We start from the raw sequence: 10,002 nt of genomic DNA on the forward strand, positions 1-10,002 counted from the left end.
ATGCTATAAACAAAAAATTATAGGATTACTTACTGAGTTTGTACCGTTCGACTACGTCGTTGCTTAAAGCTGGTTTTCGTTGCGGAACAGCACATGAAACGGCGGCCGCGATTTCTGATAACGAATTTTTCGCAGAAAAATAACTTGACCTTTGGAGACATCATTAATATAAATAATTTTTATGACCGTTGAATAAGAAATGTTTCTTTCACAAGAAATGTATAAAATTAGTGCTGTATTAGACTTACGGTACCTAATTAACATACCGTACAGACGATAGTAAACTCAACTAAACTCTCCGTAGTATAGCGCTGGATGGCGGAAAGTATATATATAATTATAATAAAGTTAAAATAAATTAAGTTAATATATAATTATATATACAGTACCTAATTTATATATAATTTATATATAATACTGTGCAGACGATAGTAAACTCAACTTACCTGCCTAAACTCTCCGTAGCATGGCGCTGAACGGTGGAAAGTAGTTAGGCTGCTTGTCCGCGATGACGATTTGGCGATGACATTTTACCGCGTTTTATGCATCCCTTTTAGCGTCTTTATACGAATATTGTCGCAATTTTTTTGCCATGTTATAGGAATCTCCGTTATAGGAACCCGCATTATAGGGGGGTCTACTGTATAAATATATACAAACCTGATTGTTAGATTAAAGCTAAACAATTGCTGGATTACAGTGGGCTATAACACTAATGCTATTGACTAGTAATTAAATTTGAAGTAATTTGGCCTAGAGGTAGATGTTTCAGCCAAATTTTTGAAGCATGGGTTGAGTTGTTGCAATGGAGTGTGGCATCACGTTATCTTCCTAGATTAGGAATCCTAAACTTTTTATCCCATCGACCCTTTTATAGAATATTTGCCTTCTTATCGACCCCCAGATTAAGTATTTAACAAAAACATTAAATCATTTTTTGCATTTCTGATGTTAAGCAATAAGGAGACCTGCATGACAACGCAACAAAAGAAGTTCCCATATCTTATAAAATCCACCCAATAACATTAACAGAAAAAGGAGATATTTTCACTGATTTATAATCTTAAAAAATAATAGCAAAATTATGGATAGATGGAAATTTGCCTATAATTCTTAAAATGTACATGTCATAATACGTAAAATGCACAATTATCAAAATGACACTGGATGAAAAAACCTTTTCATCCAGTGTCATTTTGATATGAAAAAACCTCTTACTGTCATTTTGCGACTACTACTGAATGCCTTAAAAAATATGTTAACATACCTTTTTATTAAAATAGTTGATATTACTCGGATGGATGTATCTGAAGAGAAGCAGCAAGATTATTGATATTTGGTTGAAAATTGGTAAGTTTTAGTCGCAAATTACCACGGTTTTCCAAGTTCAATCTGTTCATCTGTTTTGTCAAAATTGTGTTCATGTAGCTAAAACCAGCTTCAACCATGTGTGAAGTTGGGAAGGCAAGTAAGAAAGGTTCGGCTTCTGCTCTGAGCTTGGCAATATTGTTATTGCTCCAAAATTCACTCAGGCATTTATTTTTAAACAATGCTTTAGCTTCGAGATCTACACATTTCACTCAGTTCATCTTCTAAGCTAGGTTCACTACCTTCAATATCTATTTTTACATGCATATTTTCCAAGTCTTTGAAACGTGCTTTAAAGTCTTCTCTTAATTTATCAACATGCTTAATATACAGTACATCTCCAAATCACGGTAGGAAATCTTTTCATTTTCTTTTAGTACTCGCAAGTAAAATCGGATCGTGCCAGTGAAGATTTAAATAGCTCCATTTTTACTTGAAAGGCCATTATGATTGTTCGAGTTTGACGAATTGTAACGTTTTTTTTTTCCCTTGGAAACGCTTCCGTACTATATTAAATTTCAAATAAAGGTCTGCCAAATAGAACAGATGGTCCTTGCACTGTTTTAACTGGTCACAGTGATGGATCCACATTCCTAAGAAAATCTTCAGCTGAGTCGTACAAGTCAATAAGCCTCTGCAAACTATCACCTCTGACAACCACCTTACCTCAGTGTGCAAAAGTAATTGGTTGAAAGTTTCATCATTTTCTGCACATAATTTCACAAACAGTGTGGAATTGAGAAGATGAGCTTTAATTTTATTTATTGACCTGATGCACACTTTTAGAGTATCATGAAATTCGCCACTCAGTTTTTTGGCTACAAGATGCTGCCTATGTAGGACACAGTGAACAGTATGTACTTTAGGAACTTTTTCCTTCAGAAAGATGAAAAATTCTCTGTAACGGCCTATCATAGTAGGTTCATTGTAAGTAGCTACTGCAGTAATATTCCTGAAAGGAATGCTGTGCTTGTTCAAATAATCTTGCAAACATAAAAAAATTGTCTCACCTTTTGAGTTTCAATCAGTTTCAAGATACTTAGCAAAAATGGTATGCATTTTAAAACTAGTTGAGTGTCTTTCTTCATAACATTTTCAATTGCATCTTTTATAGCTTGTATTGTAATCTTGTTAAATAGTACATGGCTTGCCTTTCTTTGCAATAATAAGAGAGATGCTGTAGGATGTCTTCAGTCCTCCTTCTCTATCAACACTAGCAAATGACTTCAAATATGTATTAAAATTTGGCCGAACTCTCAATTTCTCTTTTATTATTTTGAAATACTCAAAATCTTTGTTTTTCTTGTCAGAATGGATCCTTTCCAAGTGGTCTTTCATTTTTGCCAGTTTCATAGCATCATTGCTGAAAGTTTTTTCACATAATAAGCACATAGGAATAGTTTCATTAGCAAACGATGGCACAAAACCATATTTCAAATACTCCTGTGAATATTGTCTGCATTTCTTAGCATTGGTAGTCGACATTGCGGGTATTAAAATCAGATTTTTAATATGAAAAACACAATACGTTTGCAGCACAACAAAACAGCAGTAGTAAGAGACACAACTTACTCCAGCACAAGCTATAAAGAACTGCCTGTTTATTCTAAGAGTGCAGGGTTGGCATCTTTTGCTAAGAATAGATATTTAGAATTGGAAGGAATTATAATTATTCTAAACTATTAAACTAAAGATATTAATAAAAGTACGTGATTTTTTTCATATAAACATAATGATAATTTGATTTTTTGGTGAATTTTTTAAATAATATCGCCTGACTGACCTATATTGCTGTTGGGCAGTTTACAAAATAAACGTAAATAAGATGGTGGTAGTAAAGGGATAATGATTTTCGATTTATTACAATATTTTTTTTGTAAAGGACAAAATATCTACATTTAGATATAAAATACTTAGTAACAACCCTAGTACAGTGTAACAGTGCAACGCATATCTGTGTATAATGAACTACCAGCGTTCATAACATGTTTGCAACACTAGTACAGTTGCCAGATGTGTGAAAACAGAGTAACACATGCTTAAAGCGGCAAAGGCTAAGGAAAATCTCAAGTTATAACTAGGGTAGTCAGTAATGTTGATCATATCCATATTTCGAATTTTTATTGGAATATTCTATTTTTTCCCTAGACAGTTTAATTGATCCCCTTTGGTATTAATCGACCCCCTTTCAACCCTCGTGTATTAAGCGACCCCTGGGGACCTTCTTATCGACCACTTTGGGGACCCCTGTCTTAGATTAAACATTAAACATCCTGTATTGTATGTATTCGATAATACTTTTATGAAATTTAAAATCAAATTGCACATTCAGTATGTTAATATGTATTTTTAAAAGAATTACAATAGAAGAATCAAGTTGGTAATGCAGTTTTATTCAATAACAACTTTTGAATGCTTGACGTATGCTAATTACAAAAATTTAAATTACACCAAATAAAAGACGGTAATGTCAAACATAATACAAGAACATATAAATGTTAAAAGAACAAAGGAGACATTTCTTTAACAGGGAGACAAGCATTCGTAAAAATTAAAATATTCGTATTTACAAATCTAATTTATTCATTTTGCACATTTGATAACATTATATTTTTATATTTATGCTTATCTTATGCAATAATTTAATTAAGCAATAGAAAATATTTGTGGTTTGATTTGTAACTCGATTACAGAAACAACAGAAAATTTGTTCGTTAAATCTCTAAATTTCGTAAAATTCAGAATGAATTTATGCACTTTTTTTGTTGTTTCTTTTGTTAAAATATAACAACGATGAGTCATTAAACATTTTATGTGGCAAATTTATATATATTTTTCTCCTCTTAAAATGGCAACATTAACTATTTATACATTTATAAATATATAAAAAGTATAAATAATGCAATTTTATATTTATTAAAATTAATTTTAATAAAAAGCGATCGAGTTAGTTTGCTAAATTTGTTTTAGATTGTCGAATGCAGCAACATGAACTGATGAACATACAATATTTTAAATTAAAAACGGAATAATAAATTATCACAGAGTTGCTAACGAATTGGCTAGAAAAAAGTTGTATGATATGTTTTTTAATATTGTGCTTTTTTGAAATGAAAATTACTAAAAAAAAAAATAAAATAATTTGATTTTTTGTTGAATATGCAAAACACTTCTCTAAATTATATGTAAATATATACATATGTGAGCAAGTAACTGTGTGGAATGCATTTTAAAAGATGTAAATCTAGACGATGTGTGTGGTTTGTATGTAAATGAAATCGGTGGCTCGAAAGATCTAAACCATTTAACTATTACTTTATGAAGGACGGAATTTCGGAACAGGTTTGATCGAGTGTGCATCATAAACGAATGAATGTTGATTAAACTGTCATTAATACTTTTTCTCTGCAGTGGGGCAAAGTGAACAAAACAGTTTAAAGTTCTTCTATTTTGGTGTGTTTTTAAATATCTCTAATAAATTATTAAAGCTAATTGTGTGCAGTTTATTTTTTCCTTTTGATATTTTTGCATACCCAATCCAATCCTTCCTGCAAATTATTATATTATTTGATTAGTGGAAGAAAATTTAATGGTATAAATTAAATTTGATACGGCGGATGCTTACCTTTAGTCCTTCTCCGTTAATGGCCGAACAGGCTTGTATTTGCCAAGCTCTGTCTCTTATTGCAGGTAGGTTCAATCCTTCTGCTAGTTCGCTGGCAGCCGCAGAGTTGAACAGGTCTTGTTTGTTTGCAAAGACAAGAAGAGGAACTCCAACTAATTTCTCTTCGGCCAGTAATTCGCCTAATTCCTTTCATAGGAAATGTTTTTAAAGAATTTTGTTGTTGTTTATCAATAAAGAATTATGATATTGTTAATAAATGACACATACCACTCCTGTTTCCTCAAATCTCTTTCTGTCTGCACTATCGATTACGTAGATCTAATCAATAAAGGCATTCGATATAATTTTTATTGGTGCTACAGAATACAAATTATAAAAATGAAGGAATTTGTGAATGTTTTCTTACTAGCACGTCTGTGTTTTCAAAATAATTACGCCAATACGGCCGAATCTTTCTTTGACCTCCAATATCCCAGACGTTTAACTTGAATCCTTCGGACTGTACACTTTTGATATTAAATCCCTAAAATTAAAGAAATAAGAGTATTATAAATAACTTATCTAATTAGAATAAAATTAATGAATCATTGAATGTGATATTTAATATTAAATATAAGTATACTAGCAGATGAGCCTGGTGTTGCTCAGGCAAAAAATAACAGCAGCAAAGATTAAGATTATTAAATTATTTCATACTTCTAACTTTTCTATTATATTATAGTATTTGATTTATATTTATGAAGGTTATCTTATGTAAGAGTTTATCACACTGAGTGCTCAATCAAACACATTTTAAAAATTCTTTAAATTGTGTACAGGAGAGGAATAAAATTTTTAAAATGTGGTGTTTGGTGTGATAAACCTTTAAGTAAGATAACTTTTGTAGTTATATAAATCAAATATTACAATATAATAAACATTAAAATGAAAACCATATAAAGAATTAATTAGGTTTCCTTTACTAGTTTTTGTAGACTTTAAAGAATTAAAAGCTAGTGTCTTTCTTTCTTCAGTAATGTATCACACAAGGAGCAGTTGTTTATGTAGTTTTTTATTAAAGGAAATGCATTTCGGATCTTAATGACCACTCTTCAGTCCTTAGACTTTACAAAAAATATCCCATAAGGACTGGAGAGGGTCATTAAGACCCAAAATGCATTTCCTTTAATAAAAAACTACATAAACAACTGCTCCTTGTGTGATACATTACTGAAGAAAGCCATTAGCTTTTAATTCTTTACAGTCTACCATATAAAGAGTTTGGTTATTTCAGTCTACCACTGTCACATTTATCACAATCTCAGATGTTATGAAATGGCACAAATTGTCAAGCAGACAGGAATTGAAAATATATCTTAAAATTTTTCAAATATCATAATATTTTCTAATGTTAAATCTAAGAAACTGTACCATTCACAGCTGAATATCAAATGAAAAAACTGCCAACCAATCAAATTTCAGAAAAAAACGGAACAAACATTTAAACTCGACCACTTAAATCATACTTTATGCTCGCCGGTAACCTTGTATTATGTAGTTTTTCTATTTGAATGCCACCATACCACTGGCCCAACAGAAAGAAGGGAATGTTGTTGAAGGGAATTGAAGTAATTTGGCCAAAAGTAGTTGTCAATCTCCTCCTGGAAGAGAAGACTGTCAACGACTATAATTAATACCGGTCTACTATTAATATTTGAAAAGTGATCTCTGTTAAGACAGGTTGCAATGGCCCTACATGTAATCGAAGTTGCTAACCTTACTGTCTGAAACAGTTTATATAAAACTTGTTTAAATAAAAATATCTTGTAAAAATGCTAGAATAATTCCTTTTATGTGATGATAAAGTGTTTAAATTTTGGCAACATATTGTATAACCTACATGAGAAGTATGTTCTCGTAAATATTGCATTTATAAAAAAAATCACTGAGCTGCAGTTTGAAAGAATTGTAGACCTATAAATTCCAACTGTCATCTTCTGTCTATCCTTCCTTAATCTCAAGGAGTTAGATGAAAGTTGAGACAAGATGTGGGAAGCTTAGGGACAGGAGGATGAGATTAACTATATATGAACTTCTGGTTTAGAATGTAAGTAACATTACTTCAATTCAAAATTTTCCCCCAAAGTTAGGTAGATGACTGACATGACTATTGCTAACAGGAAAAGTATGATGTACAGTACAAGGGCAAAACACTACTACACTCCACACAGGCAAGTGCTACCTGTTGCAGTAATTTGGTGAATATAATATATATGTATATATATATTTTTAAAAATTTATTTTTTTTTAAAGAATTATACAGGTAGCCCTCGGTTTATGCCACAGTTCCATTCCTACAAAAGCTGGTGTAAATTGAATCGGCATAAAATGAACCCATATTTACAGTGAAGTATAGGGTTAGGTTCTACATAAGTGAAAAAAAAGCAAATAATTTTATTTATTAATACAATATAATATATGTATTTTTTATTATAAATTTAATTTTAAAAAATGTATTTTATGATAAAATAAAATGAAATGTTTTATTAAAAAATCTTAAGAAAAACAAATGATATTTCAAAGTTTCAGATCTCTTACATTTTTCAGAGAAAAGTAACCATTTGTAATGGTTTAGATTTTTGTTTTCTTTCATTAGTAATTTTGGAATATGGTCGAATAGATGCAATGATACTGTTTTTTACATTTACACTTTGCTCCCAACCATTGTCTAACTCACAAAGTTCATTCGTCAAACTTTCCATAGTTGAAAGGATACACTAACCCGAAATAGAGCTACGGACGAGCGGAGATGCTGATTGTATTGATCGACCGCCGGCTGCCGTAGCTGGCAGTTGACCAATATAAGGCCAGTTTGGGTGGAAAAATTGAAGTTGGTTTCGTCTCGCTAAGGAGAGTTAGATATCGTCTGGCCAACGAGAAGTAGATTTTGTTTCATTAAAGATAATTTGTGATCGCCATAAGTGCTACTGCGTCGTAAGGTGTTTTCCTGAATGAACTGATATGGGATATGAACTATTCGCATTCATTAGTGCTCTGGATTTGGATGACATTTACTGGACTATTAAGTTTAATAACTTGACTTGTGAGAACCTAAACATTTAGTATTTTAATATTAATTTAATGCAAATGTATACATACCCAATAATATTAAACAAAAATATAAATATATTCAATAAAAATCTTTGTTTTAACGAATGTACAATGTCGCGGCTCAGTAAATATGTCAACACTGAAACAAAAATCAGTCTGGCATAGGGAAAAACCAGGGAATTACACTGCAAAATGGCGAATTGTGCAACGGCATTATTGTGAATCAGCACAAGTTGAGCCGGCGTAAACCGAGGGCTACCTGAATTTAGTTAATTATTTTGTTATTTTTTTTTAATAAATGGCTTTACATGTAAAGCTAGCAATCAAATGTAGACAGAAATTAATTGAAATATAGAAATCCAATAAAATTGAAGACAAAACTGTCCAAAAAGGATCACCATTTATTTTTTTGTGTTCCAAGACTAACACATTTTCAGCGACTGACCTTTCTTTGTAGGCTGCTTGTTGCCTATAAAGAAAGACTGAAAGAAATTTACAAAGACTACAAAGAAATTTACAAAGAGTCCTTTTTAAAATGACTCTTTGTAAATTTCCGGCGACAAGCAGCCTACAAAGAAAGGTCAGTCGCCGAAAATGTGTTAGTCTTGGAACACAAAAAATAAATGGTGATCCTTTTTGGATAGTTTTGTCTTCAATTTTATTAAAAATATTTCTCCATTGGACGAACATTTACAGAATATAGAAATCTAATTAATAATTTGAAGTGGAATGTATGACATGATCTAAGTTAAAAATATTTGAATGTAACTGTCAAGTTTTGTAGCAATTGGTCAAACAGCCTATGCATGTATAGCAAACAAACATACATCCTCATATATATATAATATAATATAATATAATATAAATTTATCATTGGATGATAGTCTAACTGCCTACCTATAGCCAAATTGCTTTACTTCTAATTATTAAATTAGCCTTGTTACAGCTGGATTAATTATCAGGCAATTAATAAAGAAATTGGGTTGATGTATATTTATTATAAATGATTAACTATTATTAATGTTAAATATAATTGTTTTCATTATATTTCTAATCAAAATTTCTTGATTGTAATCTTGTAATTTAGCATTATTACCATATTAATTTTATTTCAAATCCTATGAAGAAGACTTTTTTCTTATGTGAATGATTAATACTTTTGACATTCATGACAATCATCTTAAATTTTATCTTTAGCACTTTCAAATCTCACTGCACTAGTGTTATTGTCACTAACTTAAGGTATTCTGGATATTGCAGTAAAACTGCTGCATTATTCATAAAATTAGTTGGCTTGAAAACTTTCCTGAAATAAATTTAGTTTTCTTTTAGTACTGTCTTTAGCTATTCTTTAATTTTCTTTTAATACTGACTGTTTTTTCTTCATCTTCACAAGGTAAATATTTATTAAAAAGTATAAAAGAACCAACAAAGCACATCATTAATTAACAACATAAGATATTGTTCATAATGAAACTGAAGAGACTCAGCAGTAACCTAAGTATAAATTTTACTTTTAGTTTTCTAGTCTTGATACAAATTGAAGGACCTTGTCTCTGAGACAGAGGCAATCTGAAAATTAATTAGGATTATAATTGAAATTTCATTAATTAAAAATTATATAAACTAGTACAAGAAAAACTAGGTACCAACATGCAATTTTTAGGTGACCATCCATTTAGTTGTGTGAGTAAAACCCACAGACTCTTATGGGACTGCACTCACTTGCAACAGTTCAGTATGCCAATTATTTATTTTGTATTGCACAATCATACAGTTTGAGATACAACTATGATGTAAATTGTACATTTAAATGTGTCTGCACTCACTTCCAACTAAACAGTTTGACGTAACTTGCACTACTATACAATAAATTACCCAACACACTACTATTTGCTATAGTAATGTGTCGGGATATT

General features: G+C 30.8%; 1 pseudogene; it reads right to left on the bottom strand.

The window, feature by feature from the left end:
* Positions 1 to 3,912, bottom strand: part of LOC111633252 — an 11,756-nt pseudogene extending 7,844 nt beyond the window's left edge.
* Positions 3,913 to 10,002: the final 6,090 nt, after the last annotated feature.

This window comes from Centruroides sculpturatus, unplaced genomic scaffold (assembly GCF_000671375.1).
Source record: "Centruroides sculpturatus isolate CEXI.00-Female unplaced genomic scaffold, Cexi_2.0 scaffold699, whole genome shotgun sequence".
In the NCBI taxonomy this organism is placed as follows: domain Eukaryota; kingdom Metazoa; phylum Arthropoda; class Arachnida; order Scorpiones; family Buthidae; genus Centruroides; species Centruroides sculpturatus.